The following is a 14508-nucleotide window of genomic DNA, read 5'->3' as shown; positions in this document are numbered from 1 at the left end:
GTACATACATCATTTAAAGTTAACAGCAAAAACACAGAGTGGTGTAGAGGGTTCGACAGCACCTTTGGAGGTAATGGACAGACAATGTTTCAGGTCAGGATCCTTCTTTAGAAGTAGCATCTAACCTGCAGAGTAACTCCAGCACTTTGTATTTTGCTCAAAGTTACAGCATTTGCTGTTCCTTGTGTGTCCACTTACACAAAGAATGTCATTAAGTACATGGTTAGTTAAGGTTGAGAGGGATATGGACCAAATGCAGGCAAATCGGAGTAGCTTAGATAGGGCATCTTGGTCGGCTTGGACAAGCTGGGCTGAAAGGCCATGAATTACTCGAGGTTGCAAAAGATAAAGAAGCGATTCGCCAGAAGTTACTTGTGTTTGCAGATTTAGTTATATAGGAGGAGTTTGGATAGAGTGGGATTTTTGTCATTGGAGATTAGGAGACTGACAGGTGTAGAAGTAGTGAATGCTCAGTCTTTGTTTCCATTGTAGAAGTTTCTAAAATTAGAGGCGACAGGCAAAATGAGGGCAAAGATTTAAGAGTCCTCAGGAACAACATTTTCACTCAGTGGGGAGTCCATATCTGGATTGAGCTGCCAGAAGAGGCTGTTGACTCAGATACAATTACAACTTTTAAAATACATTTGGACATATGGGCCAAAGGCAGGAAAATTGGACTAGTCCAATAAGCTAACTTGGTCGGCATAGACAAAGTGCACCGAAGGGCTACAGCTCTATCACTGTAATCCAAGGAAGGATATACTTACAAAGGAGGCAGGATGCTGCAGACATTCACTGGACCAATTCCTGGGATGGCATATTTGTTGTAGAGGAACCATTAATTAGTTGGGCCTATACTCTCCTCAGTTTAGAAGAAAAATATACAGAAGGACAAATTTATGAAAAGATTTGACAGGCAGATATGGCAAAGATGTTTCTCCTGGCAAACTGTCTAAAACCAGGGTTTGAAAACCAGAGTATAGTGAATCTTCAGAATTCTCTGCCCAAAGTTTATTCAAGGCAGGGATCAATAGATTTTTAGATATTAATTAAAGGTACTGAGGGTAGATAGACACAAAATGCTGAAGAAGGGTCTCGACCGGAAACATCATCCGAAGAAAGGGGCTGTCCCACTGCGGCGGCCTAATCCGCGAGTTCAGAAGAGTGTCTTCGACCTTGAAGCTCGAGGGCACTCACCTGAAAAATCTCGAATTGGATCGACCGTCAGTGATGAAACCGCGAGTTGGATCGAACGACCACACACACAAACACATCGCAAAGGCGGGGGCCAGGGAAAGCGGGGGAGCGCTGTCTGAAATTCACACACGCGATGAAGAGGAAGGTAAAAGATGGCTGCACAGTGTACGGTAAGTCCTTTAGAGAGTGCGGAGAGGGGGGGAGAGGAGAGGGGGAGAGGGAGAGGGGGAGAGGGAGAGGGGGAGAGGGAGAGCGGGAGAGGAGTGGGGGAGACACTTAAGAAGGCAGACAACGTTTGATAAAGTTTAGTGGGCATTTTTCCTACACGGTTGGTTTTCCTTGGTCCTGAAAACTCCAATGAGCCAATTAAAATGCCCGGTCAGCTGCCCTCGACTGCCTGTAACTAAATAGCGACCCCACTCCACTGCACAAGTATAAAGAACCATGCCGACCAAATTTTAATTGCAGAAAAATTTTCAACATGCTGAAAAACTTTCCGCGACCTAGCTGAGGCCGCGAGTATGCGGGAACTTCCCTCGAGCATGAAGGAGAGTTCCAGTGACCTCATAGGACCTCCTAGGACCACGTGTCGACCATGCTGCAAGTTTGAGTCGAGAGCAAACCCTTCTAAACTCGCAGATTAGGTCGCCACAGTGGGACAGCCCCTGAAGGGTCTCGACCTGAAACATCACCTATTCCATCCATCCAGAGATGCTTCGGTTTAAACCAGCATCTGCAGTTCCTTCCTACACAAAAGTACTGAGGGGTTTGATATTAGTACAAGAAATTATATGATAGAGCTTTATTTATCCCAGGAGGGAAATTGATCTGCCAACAGTCATGAAAACACAAAATACATGAAACATGAAATTAAAGTGACAAGTGGAAAGGATTGGGATGTGCAAAGATTGGGGTGGGGGGGGGAGAGGAGTCAGTCTCAGTCTACCCCACGACAGAAGGGGGAGAGTGTACAGTTTGATAGCCACAGGGAAGGACCTTCTGTGGCGTTCTGTGCTGCATCTTGGTGGAACCAGTCAGTTGCTGAAGCTATTCCTCAGGTGGACCAGTGTGTCATGGAGGGGGTGAGATACATTGTCCAGGATGCTCCGCAGTTTGAGGATCATCCTCACCTCCAAGACCACCTCCCATGAATCCAACTCCACCGCCAGGATGGTGCCAGCCTTCCTGATGAGCTTGTTAATCTGATTGGCATCCGCAGCCTTCGCCCTGCTGCCCCAGCACACGGCAGCAGAGAAGATGGCACTGACCGCCACCGATTGGCAGAACATCTGCAGCATCTTACTGCAGTCGTTGAAGGTGTGGAGCCTTCTCAAAAAGTTCAGCCAGCTCTGTCCCTTCTTGTACAGGGCTACAGCTTTCCTGGACCAGTCCAGTTTACTATCCACGTACGCTCCAAGGTATTTGTACTCCATGGTAAACTGCACATCCACACCATTGATGGAGACAGGGGACAGGGGTGTTCCTCTCCTCCTAAAGTCTACCATTAACTGCTTAGTCTTGTTGGTGTTGAGCTGCAGGTGATTCAGCCCACACCACTCAACATAGTCGTTCACTACACCTCTGTATTCAGCTTCCTTCCCCTCACTGATGCAGCCCACAATTGCAGAGTCATCTGAAAATTTCTGCAGGTGGCAGGAGTCCAAGTTATATCTGGTCCGAGGTGTAGATGATGAACAAGAAGGGAGAGAGGACTGTCCCCTGTATGGCCCTTGTGTTGCTCACTATCATGTCCAAGACACAGTTCTGGCTTGACATATTGTGGTCGTCCAGTCAGGCAGTTGGTGATCCAGGACACCAATGGAGCATCCACGCGCATCTTTGTAAATGTTCTCCCTAGCAGTGCAGGCCGGATGGTGTTAAAAGCACTGGAGAAGTCATAAAACATGACTCTCACAATGCTTCCTGGCTTATCTAGGTGAGCATAGGAATGGAGCAGATTGATGATGCCATCCTCAACCTCCATCTTTGTTTGGTAAGCGAACTGCAGGGGGTCCAGGTAGAGTTTAGCAGGGGTCGCAGGTGAGTGAGCACCAGTCTCTCCAGGGACTTCATGATGTGTGAAGTCAGCGTCACCGGTCTGAAGTCATTGGAGAAGCTGAAGTGGCAGGGGGTAAAAGATCTTCCAAAATGACAGAGCAGATACCAGGTGGCAATGATGTTAGTTAGTTAGTTTAGTTTATTGTCACGTGTAACAAGGCACAATGAAAAGCTTTTGTTGTGTGATATCCAGTCAGCAGAAAGACAATACATGATTACAATCGAGCCATTTACAGTGTACAAATATATGATAAGGGAATAACGTTTAGTGCAAGGGAAAGACAGCAAAGTACAAACAAGAATAGTCCAGGGGTCACTAATGAGGTAGATAGTTCAGGACTGCTCTCTCGTTGAGGTAGGATGATTCAGTTGCCTGATAACAGCTGGGAAGAAACTGTCGCTGAATCTGGAGGTGTGCGCTTTCACACTTCTATACCTATTGCCTGATGGGAGAGGGGGGAAAAGGGAGGGGAGATCCACTCGATTCTTAAGTTTGTGCAACAGCTGACCCCTACAACAACATGTGACCCTGGCACATTAGCACTGTCCATACCCGCAGGACCATAGTAGTTTTGACAACAATGACCCAGATCTGAGCCGTGGTACAGACCTGGGCTCCCTCCTTCCCTCCCGCCCCCGTGGTTCTGATGCCGGTGCTGGTGCTGCCCTTGACCCCCGCCCCCTCACTCCACCGTGGTGCTGGTGTTGGTGCTGCCCCTGACACCCCCCCCCCCCCCCCCCCCCCGACTCCAAGTCCCGGTCCCTCAGGTCCCGGTCCCTCAAGTCTCCTGTTCCCTAAGTCTCCTGGTCCCCTCGTCACCTGTCCCCCTCCCCGTGTCCCCGCTCCCCTCCCCCTGTGTCCCCTCCCCGTGTCCCCGCTCCCCTCCCCCTGTGTCACCTCCCCCTGTGTCCCCTCCCCCCGTGTCCCCTCCCCCCGTGTCCCCTCCCCCCGTGTCCCCTCCCCCCGTGTCCCCGCCCCCCGTGTCCCCTCCCCCCGTGTCCCCGCCCCCTGTGTCCCCTCCCCGTGTCCCCGTGTCCCCTCCCCCTGTGTCCCCTCCCCGTGTCCCCGCTCCTGTGTCCCCTCCCCGTGTCCCCGTGTCCCCTCCCCCTGTGTCCCCTCCCCGTGTCCCCGCTCCTGTGTCCCCTCCCCTCCCCCTGTGTCACCGCTTACCGCGCGGGCCCCGGGCCGTTGCCGTCACGCTCCGTGTCCGTTGCTCCAAGTGAGCGCGCGCGCCCCCGACCGTGTGTTCTTTTGCGCATGCGCACGCGCCGGCGGGCGGCACATCGGGGCCGCGCCGGGGCTGCAGCGCGCGTGCGCGTCCCCGCTCCGAGTGCCTCCATGACGGGTGGGTGATGACTGCGCATGCTCCAGGTCGGTGGCTGATCTGTCAACTCCCTCTCACCGAGTTTTCATCGAGTACCGAGCAATCAGAATCATGACAGTACTTTATTAGCCGAGTATGTTTTGCAACATACGAGGAATTTGATTTGCCATGCGGTCATAACAATAAAGAGCAACAGGACACACAAATAAATGTTTAACATGAACACCCACCACAGCGACTGCCCCACGTTCCTCACTGTGATGGAAGGCAAAAAAAAACTTCAACCTTCCTCCCTTCTTTGTTCTCCCGCGGTCGGGGCAGACGAAGCCTCCGTTGTCGGGGGCGAACTTGGCTCCCGCAGCTGGCAGTCGGGCCCTCCGCATCGGGGTGATCAAGCTCCCTCATCAGGGGGATAATCAGCTCCCCCTCGCTGGGCGATCAGACTCCCGAGTCGAGGCTGGTCGAACCTTCTGCGACTTGGAGCTTCCCGACATCAGCCTCTACCCGAGTCTGCCAGCTACTTGATGTTATAATCCGCAGGCCACGGTTGGAGCGTCGATCCCAGGCAAGGTATCACAGGCTCCAATGGTAAGTCCATGGCCACGTGGTGGGGCTCAAAGTCAGTCTCGAACAAGGCCTCCAGCTCCATGATGTTAGGCCGTAGAGCGACTGGAAATACGATCCGGAAAACAATCGCACCTCTGGCAAGAAATAGATGTATTGACTCTTATTGACTTTCATTTTATTGACTATTATTTTATTTCACTTTATATTATTGAGTTTTATTTTATTAACTGAAGAATGAATGTCCTTTAGAATAGATGCAATCTGTTATAACTAGGCACTCACGCTACAGATGAAAGATGATTGAACTTCCCTTCAATCAAAGATGATTCACTTCCCTTCTAGTTCTGTGGCTACTGAGATGGCAGCTGAGGAAAATGTAGGAGCAGCAGCTTCAGCCACAAGTGGGCTAAAAAGTGGGAGCCACAGGTAGATTGGGTGGTTAAAAAGGCTTTTGGCGCACTGGCCTTCATCAGTCAGAGCATGGAGTAGAGAAGTTGGGAGGTCATATTCAAGGTTTCAAGGTCAGTTTATTGTCACATGTACCAATTAAGGTACAGTGAAATTCGAATGACCATACAGCCATATTTTTAAAAAAGCAACACGACACATAACTACATAAAAGTTAACATAAACATCCACCACAGCGGATTCACCACATTCCTCACTGATGGAAGGCCATAAAGTTCAATCTTCTTACTCTTTATTCTCCCGCGGTCGAGGCAAAGGGATCGCGGGCTCCATGATGTTAAGTCCGGAGACTCCCGTGGTGGAGCTCTCGAAGTCGGCCTCCAGCAAAGGCCGCTAACCTCTCGATGTTAGGCCACAGTGCAGACGGAGATACGAAACGGAAAAAAATCGCATCTCCGTCGAGGTAAGAGATTAGAAAAAGCTTCCCCCAACACCCCCTCCTCCCACCCCTCACATAAAACAAGCTAAAGAACACTAAAACATAAATTTAACACATACAAACAAACAACAAAAGAAGGAAGGGACAGACAGACTGTTGGCGAGGCAGCCATTTTCTGGCGCCACCAACTGTGGTTGCAGTTGCATAAGATGTTGGTGAGGCTGCATTTAGGGTTTTGTGTTCAGTTCTGGGCACCATGTCATAGGAAGGATGTTGTCAAGCTGGAAAGGTTACAGAGAAGATTTACGAGGATGTTGCTAGGATTAGAGGGTGTGAGCTTTAGGGAGAGGTTGAGTAGGCTGGGACTCTATTCCTTGGGAGCCCAGGAGAATGAGGAGTGATCTTAAAGAGGTGTATAAAATCACAAAAGGAATGGATTGGGTAGATGCACAGAGTCTCTTGCGCAGAGTAGGTGAATTGAGGACCAGAGGACAGAGGTTTAAGGTGAAGGGGAAAAGATTTAATAGGATTCTGAGGGGTAACCTTTTTACATTAAGGGAGCTTGGTGTATGCAATGGGCCATCAGAGGAGGTAGCTGAGGGAGGGACTATCCCAACATTTAAGAAACAGGTACACGGATAGGACATGTTTGAAGGAATGTGGGCCAAACACAGGAAGGTGGGACTAGTACAGCTGAGATATGTTGACTGGTGCGGGTAAGTTGGGCCGAAGGGCCAATTTCCACACTGTATCACTCTATGACTCTAAAGTGCTGCTGAGATGAGATGGGTTGAGGTTTTGTTGAATAGTTTTGGAGTCGTTTATTGATTCATTGTATTTACCAAACAAATGTGGTTCGCAGTGCCATCCCAAGAGCCCTTTCTCCACTTTGAGTATTTGTGGGCCAAGGATTTCCAGGAGCTGACATAAAATTTAAAAAAACTGCAGCTGCTGAAATTCTGAAATGGAAACAGTAAATCGTGGATACACTCAGCATCTTTGGAAACGAAAATAGAATCTAACCGCCGAGAGTCGAAGACCACTCATCAGCAAAATTTTGATCTTGAAAATGTGCTAAACCTATTTATTTGTGCTCAAAGCTTTCTGTTTTCTGCAATGGCAGGTGCTAAGGGATGTAGTGGGTATTGCAATGCAGTGAGTGATGCAGTCATTAACTTGTTACTATGCCTACCTTTTGTGCCTTTAGTGTATACAAGGAATTCCGGGTCCTAGCATTGTCTCTGAAAAATAATTCTTAAATCTTTTATTAAATTATTTATATATTAGATGAAAATCAACACTTTTCTAACACACAACAGTAAGTTTGTCCAGTTTCAAATGTTCATCTGTTGTGCATGGGTTTGGGTATTTAAAAATAATTGAAACTGACAACCATGTGAAAATACTGTCTGGTTTAATACTGAAAGGTATCAGCAAGCTGACACCTCAAGAGTTCCTTTCTCAAGGATTAGCTTTCTCTCGAAAATCTTTTGCCATGCACGGTTACAATTAGATCATTCCGTGCATGAATAATTGAGATATTGTCCAGTCAGAGTTTTAACTTACCTGATTTTAAACTGACTGCTGAGCATTTGTGAGCATAAGCAATAAAAAAATAATTGTCACTTGATATTTGTCTTTTACTTTTATGTAATAAATATAGCTCACCCAGGAAAGCAAGACAACCTCTTGTCATCTGCACAAATTTATATAGTTGTATAGGCCCAACTTGCCCAAACTGGCCAACATGTCCCGGCTACACTAATCCCACCTGCCTGGAGGTCAACATCCCTCCAAATCTGTCCTATCCATGTACCTGTCTAACTGTTTCGTAGATGTTCCATGCATCTACCTGATCTATTCCTTTCATGATTTTATACACCTCTATAAGATCACCCCTCATCCTCCTGCGTTCCAAGGAATAGAGTCCCAGCCTACTCAACCTCTCCCTATAGCTCAGACCCTCTAGCCCTGGCAATATCCTCGTAAATCTTCTCTGTACCCTTTCCTGTATCTTTCCAAAAACATGGTGCCCAGAACTGAACACAAAACTCTAAATGCCAAAAGCCTTTTTGTTCACCTGATCTACCTGCGACTTCACCTTCAAGGAATCATGTACCTGCACTACTAGATCCCTCTGCTCTACAACACTCCCCAGAGCCCTGCCATTCACTGTGTGTAGGTCCTTAGACTTCCCAAAATGCAACATCTCACATTTACATGGCAACATAGAAAATAGGTGCAGGAGGAGGCCATTCGGCCCTTCGAGCCAGCACAGTCATTCATTGTGATCATGGCTGATCGTCCCCAATCAATAACCCTTCTGATCGTCCCCAATCAATAAGCCTGCCTTCTCCCCATATCCCTTGATTCCACTAACCCCTAGAGCTCTATCTAACTCTCTCTTAAATCCATCCAGTGATTTGGCCTCCACTGCCCTCTGTGGCATGGAATTCCACAACTTCATAACTCTGTGTGAAAAAGTTTTTTCTCACCTCACCCTGCAACCTCCTAATGGCTCCCCTTTATTTTAAGACTGGCCCCTGGTTCTGGAACATTTTTCCTGCATCTAGCTTGTCCAGTCCTTTTATAATTTTATATGTTTCTATAAGAACCCCCTCATCCTTCTAAACTCCAGTGAATACAAGCCTAGTCTTTTAAATCTTTCCTCATATGACAGTCCCGCCATCCCAGGGATCAATCTTGTGAACCTACGCTGCACTGCCGCAATCACAAGGACGTCCTTCCTCAAATTAGGAGACCAAAACTGTACGCAATACTCCAGATGTGGTCTTGCCAGAGCCCTATACAACTACAGAAGAACCTTTTTACACCAATACTGAAATCCTCTTGTTATGAAGGCCAACATTCCATTAGCTTTCTTCACTGCCTGCTGTGCCTGCATGCCAACTTTCAGTAACTGGTGTACAAGGACGACCAGGTCTCACTGCATCACCCCCTTACCTAACCTAAACCCATTGAGATAATAATCTGCCCCCTTGTTTTTGCCGCCAAAGTGGATAACCTCACATTTATCTATATTATACTGCATCTGCCACACATCTGCCCACTCACTCACCTGTCCAGGTCACCCTCCAACCTCCTAACATCCTCTTCACAGTTCACTCTGCCACCCAGCTTTGTGTCATCTGCAAACTTGCTAGTGTTGCTCCTAATTCCCTCTTCCAAATCATTAATATATATGGTAAACAGTTGCGGCCCCAACACCAAGCCTTGCGGCACTCCACTCGCCACTGCTTGGCATTCTGAAAAGGACCTGTTCACTCCTATTCCTTGCTTCCTGTTTGCCAACCAATTTTCTATCCATGTCAACACCCTACCCCCAATACCATGTGCTCTAATTTTAGTCACCAGTCTCCCGTGTGGGACCTTATCAAAGGCTTTCTGAAAGTCTAGATACACTACATCCACTGGCTCCCCTTCATCCATTTTACTTGTCACATTCTCAAAAAATTCCAGATTAGTCAAGCATGATTTTCCTTTCATAAATCCATGTTGATTTGGACTAATCCTTTTACTGCTATCCAAATGCCCCATTATTACCTCTTTAATAATTGACTCCAGCATCTTTCCCACCACCGGTCAGGCTAATTAGTCTGGAATTCCCATTTTTTCTCTCTCGCTCCTTTCTTGAAAAGTGGGATAAAATTAGCTGTCCTCCAATCCACAGGAACTGATCCTGAATCTATTGAACATTGGAAAATGATTGCCAAAGCGTCCACTATTTCTCGAGCCACCTCCCTGAGGACCCTGGGATGCAGACCATCCAGCCCAGGGGATTTATCATCCTTCAGTCCCATTAGCCCACCCAATACTATTTCTCGCCTAATGAAAATTTCTTTCAGTTCCTCTACCCCCTTAGATCCTCTGTCCTCCAGTACATCTGGGAGATTGTTTGTGTCTTCCTTAGTGAAGACAGATCCGAAGTACCTGTTCAACTCTTCTGCCATTTCCTTGTTACCCATAATAATTTCACCCATGTCTGCCTTCAAGGGACCCACATTTGACTTTGCTAATCTTTTTCGCTTAACATATCTAAAGAAGCTTTTACTGTCCTTCTTTATATTCCTGGCCAGCTTCCCCTCGTACTTCATCTTTTCAGCCCGTATTACCCGTTTTGTTTTTTCTGTTGTCCTATGAAAGTTTCCCAATCCTCTGGCTTCCGGCTACTCTTTGCTGTGTTATACATCTTTTCTTTTAGTTTTATTCCAACCCTAACTTCTCTTGTCAGCCACGGTTGCCTCCTACTCCCCTTAGAATCTTTCTTCCTTTTTGGAATGAAATGATCCTGCATCTTCCGGATTATGCCCAGAAATTCCTGCCATTGCTGTTCCACCGTCATTCCTGCTAGGATCCCTTTCCAGTCTACCTTGGCCAGCTGCTCTCTCATGCCTTCTTAGTCCCCTTTGTTCAACTGCATCACTGACACTTCCGATTTAACCTTCTCCATCTCAAATTGCAGATTGAAACGAATCATATTATGATCACTACCTCCGTATTAAACTCCATCGACCACTCCTCAGCCCACCTGGCCAACCGATCAAGAACCTGCTGTAATTTTTCACAACCATCTTCACTATCTGCAAAAACACTATCTGTTTCATCAGCAAACTTGCTAATCTTGCCATGTATGTTCTCATCCAAATCATTGATGCAGATGACAAACGGTAACGGGCCCAGCACCGAACCCTGAGGCACATCACTAATCATAGGCCTCCAGTCCGAGAAGCAACCTTCCACCATCACCCTCTGCTTCCTTCCATGGAGCCAATTTTCTATCCATTCAGCTCTCTCTCTCCTTGGATCCCATGCAATCTAACCTTCCTGAGCAGTCTACCATGCAGAACCTTGTCGAATGCCTTACTGAAATCCATGTGTACAACATCTATAGCCCTGTCCTCAGCGGCCATTTTGGTCACATCTTCAAAAAACTCAATCAGTACATCTATGCATCAGTACCATTACATCTGTAAATGTCAGATATGGATCTGGAAGAAATGTTGAAAAGTTACAATTTATCACTTCCATAAACAAGTTGTATAGTAACATTTCAAATTTTCTGTGAAACTGTAAAGTATGTTGACAAGAGTTGTTGAGTTTGGCCGCTTGTTTCGCGTGGTTTTTGCTTGCGTGCGTTAGTTCAGCGCTGACCACCATTGTGGGCAGACGTGTCTAAAGAACCTGTATATTGGAAATCAAACTTTTGAATAAAGATCTGTTGGAAACCCCAGTTGTCGTTCTTCAGACCGCCAAAAAACAATTGGAACTGTTTTCTTTTCCTTGATAACAATACTACATAATAATAATAATAATAATAATAAATTTTATTTATGGGCGCCTTTCAAGAGTCTCAAGGACACCTTACAAAAATTTAGCAGGTAGAGGAAAAACATGTAAGGGGAATGAAATAAATAGTAGAGACATGACTAGTACACAAAGTAAAGACAGAATACAATTCAAAACACAATATGAGGCAATTAATGCACAGATGAAAAGGGAGGGGGACGTGGGGCTAAGGATAGGCAGAGGTGAAGAGATGGGTCTTGAGGCGGGACTGGAAGATGGTGAGGGACACGGAATTGCGGATCAGTTGGGGGAGGGAGTTCCAGAGCCTGGGAGCTGCCCTGGAGAAGGCTCTGTCCCCAAAACTGCGGAGGTTGAACTTGTGGATGGAGAGGAGACCGGCTGATGTGGATCTGAGGGACCGTGAGGGTTGGTAGGGGGAGAGGAGGTCAGTGAGATATGGGGGGGGCCAGATGGTGGAGGGCTTTGTAGGTGAAGATCAGGACATAACAAATATGTATTCCATAGTTTGCGACTTTCATTTTGCATTATATTTTTAATGTGCACACACTAACACAGTCGAACAGTAACAGGCAATCAAATCAACACACAAAACATTTTCTAAAAAAAGGTTTTATTTACTGCAAAAACTTACAGTATTTTATTTGCAGTGTTTGCATGCTCCTTTATAACATTTTACATAACACATTACGGTACAACTTGATTATTAAAACAAGGACAGCTTCAATTCTTGATTAAAAAAATTGTATACAACAATGACCCCAATCAACCCATTCCAACCACTCATTACTCTTGACTCAACCAAAATTATTTCTGAAATATTGGTCATAAATTTGGTGCAAAAATGCCCCAAAATAAGGCCCAGAATGCACCAGAGAGCATCTAAAACCCCAGAGCTTCCAGGGCCCTTAAGCAGGCTCTGGACCCCGGCTGCAAGGGTCTTTGAGCTTCGCGCTTGTGCTATGCGCTGCATGCACTTATTTCACATAAAATGTTTGTAATCCTGCCATGCCACCCCCCTTTTTGAAAAGCTTCGTATGGGCCTGGTGTATAATATTTTTGACACTGTCTTAGGCCTTTCTTACATATGCTGTCACAATGCACTGTCGTCTCTAAACAACACTTCAGTAATTTTCCTTGCCCTCCATTTCAGAATAATAGTGTTTTAAGCCGATAACTCGACACTAGCACTGGCAATAAATAAAAAGCGCAGCTTTCCAGCCCTTATCTCATTGGCCACGCTCGGCTGCACATCTGGTGGACTCTTCCATCTTCCTCTCGTTGTGGGGGTGGGGGATTGGGAGGGGCCTCACAAGTGGAATAGCCTCGGGCCTCTCTTCATCTAAATCAGGCCCTGCCTGTCAGAATTTTAAGTACTTCTATTATGTCTTCCCGCAATCTCCGGCATTCCAGAGGAAATAACCTAAAAGCCTTGTCCCACGGTACGAGTTCATTCCAAGAGCTCTCCCGAGTATAAAAAAAATCAAACTCATTGTAAGCACGGTGAATGAACATAGCGGGTTCATCGGAGCTCGGGGACGTCTGTTAGCGCTAACGGCAGGTACTCGGGAAGACTCGCTAATGTCAGGTAAGCACGGGAATACTCGTGAAGATTTTTTAACATGATGAAAAATGTACATGAGAGCCCCGAGTACTGACGAGTAGCCATTACCGTAAATCTCCGAGTTCGAATCAGGGCAAACACGGGAGAACTCTTGGAATGAACTCGTACTGTAGGACAGGGCTTTAAGGCTTAAATCAGTGTGAGTCTAGGTGGGGCACAGGGGAGGAAGAGGATAGTGGTAGTCGCCGGCAGTCGCAGAAAAAATCGCTTAAGTGGGACAGGCCCTTAACTAAGCATATTGATAGAGGCAGTGTAGTGGATATTTCCTGCATGAACCTCAGTGAAACTTTCAAAAAAGTCTCAGGTAGTCCAAGAAGTATGAGCACAAGGGATCTAGGGCAAGCTAATAAAGTTGATCCAAAATTAGCTCAGTAAAAGAAGGCAGAGAATGAGGGTAGAAGATTGATTTTCTTACTGGATCAGTGGTGTGTCACAAGGGCCAGTGCTGGGATCAGTATGTTTGTGAGATACATTCTATGGTGTTATTCACAAAGGTGCAGAAAATGTTCCTGGTGTATTTGCCAATATTTCTAAGGGCTAGTTTCCAGATGGGTGTGATTAATATTTGGCACAATTGTTCTATATTAAGTCTGGATCTAATGCACAGACAGGAAACACCGTTTTATGCAGCCCTGGTGGTTTTGTGGGACTATCTCTCACTCAGACAAGCCTGCCATCTTGGCTCGTGTTTCCCAGAGACAAGGTTACAGTATCAGATGCCAACTGCCCCTTCAGAACTATTTTAGATGCCCAGTTTGAGATTATGAATGACCCTGTCTGCCCTCTGAAAAGTATTTGAGTGAATGGCAGAACTGTTTATGAGCATCATCTTGTTAACCCCCACACTAGAAGAATTTGCAGCTGTTCAATGAATGTGTCTGCTCAATATAAATGGTGCATGAGTCACTTGTTCAGATTTAAAAAAAGTTAAACCAACTGTTTACAAACCATCCCATCATATGTTCTTCTTCAAAGGAGGCTTTGTGCAGAATAAAGTCTATACTGTTCAATGAAGCACCACTTATGTAGGTGGGACATCTATATATATAGATTCTGTGGCCTTATGTAGAAATTCCAGCCATTGTGGAGAAAGTGGCAGGGAAATTACTGCCAAGTAAATCTAGATCACTCCAAAAGTGCAGAAGCTGAGTGTCCGTGATTATTTAAGTTGGTTCCGGGATAAAAGGCTGGACCATTTTTGGCCCCTGGTAGTTTGAATCATAGCAGGTGGGCATCAGGATTCAACAATCAGTATCTTAAATTCAGGAGATTGAAAGACCTAGATTGGCAGGCCGGAGGGTGAATGATTGGTGGATGTAGTATTGCATGCTCCCTTTCTTCAAACTGCAGAATTGTGGGCGGCATGATGGTGCAGCGGGAGACTGCTGCCTAACAGCACTTACAGCGCCGGAGACCCGGGTTCGATCCCGGCTACGGGTGCCGTCTGCACACAGTTTGTATGTCTTTCCCGTGACCTGCATGGGTTTTCTCCGAGTTTCAGTAGAGTCGGGATGGAACCCGGGACTCCGGCGTTGCAAACGCTGTGAGGCAGCAACTCCACCCCT

At 46.5% G+C, this 14508-nt stretch overlaps 1 protein-coding gene across 1 annotated transcript in view; it reads right to left on the bottom strand.

Moving 5' to 3' along the window:
* arpp21 (cAMP regulated phosphoprotein 21) overlaps positions 1 to 4483 on the bottom strand; it is a 281688-nt gene extending 277205 nt beyond the window's left edge. The window contains 1 exon segment of the mRNA XM_033020400.1: positions 4427 to 4483. The gene's annotated coding sequence lies outside the window, so the exon portion shown is untranslated.
* Positions 4484 to 14508: the final 10025 nt, after the last annotated feature.

Source organism: Amblyraja radiata, chromosome 4 (assembly GCF_010909765.2).
Source record: "Amblyraja radiata isolate CabotCenter1 chromosome 4, sAmbRad1.1.pri, whole genome shotgun sequence".
NCBI classification, from domain to species: domain Eukaryota; kingdom Metazoa; phylum Chordata; class Chondrichthyes; order Rajiformes; family Rajidae; genus Amblyraja; species Amblyraja radiata.
Note: the sequence above shows the minus strand (reverse complement) of the source record. Positions and strands in the feature narration are given on the sequence as shown.